Source organism: Octopus bimaculoides, chromosome 4 (genome assembly GCF_001194135.2).
Source record: "Octopus bimaculoides isolate UCB-OBI-ISO-001 chromosome 4, ASM119413v2, whole genome shotgun sequence".
NCBI classification, from domain to species: Eukaryota; Metazoa; Mollusca; class Cephalopoda; order Octopoda; family Octopodidae; genus Octopus; species Octopus bimaculoides.
In genome coordinates this window covers 146,962,080-146,962,764 of record NC_068984.1, presented here as the reverse complement: position 1 = coordinate 146,962,764, position 685 = coordinate 146,962,080, and the positions used below count along the sequence as shown (strand labels likewise).

The window sequence follows — 685 nt, the reverse complement described above, 5'->3', positions numbered from 1 at the left end:
TATATATATCATGTATCAATGCAATTTCTGCCCAATAAACAGCGTATGTATATACTCGTATCGCATACAACAAATAAGTGTGTGTGTGTGTGTGTGTGTGTGTGTATATGGAATAAATGTATAGAAAATAAAATCTGGTTATACCTTCTACTTTTGTATGCAGTCTTTAGCAAGTCCGGTTTCTTTGTCTCCTTCTTTTCTGTAAAGTTGTTATGCTTGATGTTGTTGTTCCGTGTTATTTCATGAAAGACTTTTCTTTTTAATACAAACAAATATACTGCGCTAGACGATGGATGTATTTATTATATATATATATATGTTTATATATTTATAAATATATATATATATGTATGTGTATGTATATATATAAATATTTTATGTTACGTTCCGATGAATATTGGAATTATATACACATTTGTTTCCATGGATATAAAAGATTAATCGAGTGATTTGAATTTTTTTTTTAATAACCAATGAATGAAAATTATATATATATATATATATGTATATATGTGTGAATTATACACGCTTTGCTTTGTAGAGACACATATAAATAAGTTAAAAACCTTCCTTAAATAATGGTTACATATACATATATGAATATATATATATATATATATATATATTCTAAAATATATATAAAGATAGTAAGAGAGAAAGAGAGTTAGAATGAAAGATAAATGTG

At 24.5% G+C, this 685-nt stretch overlaps 1 protein-coding gene across 3 annotated transcripts in view; it reads right to left on the bottom strand.

The window, feature by feature from the left end:
* LOC106884251 (RNA-binding protein 24-A) overlaps positions 1-685 on the bottom strand; it is a 121,315-nt gene that overhangs the window by 119,820 nt on the left and 810 nt on the right. Inside the window, exon 2 of one of the 3 annotated variants that reach the window (XM_014935522.2) lies at positions 145-255. The exons of 1 other annotated variant lie outside the window; for it this stretch is intronic. The gene's annotated coding sequence lies outside the window, so the exon portion shown is untranslated. Of the gene's footprint in view, positions 1-144; positions 590-685 lie in introns of those variants that run through there. One more of the 3 variants, XM_014935521.2, reaches the window with a different exon arrangement.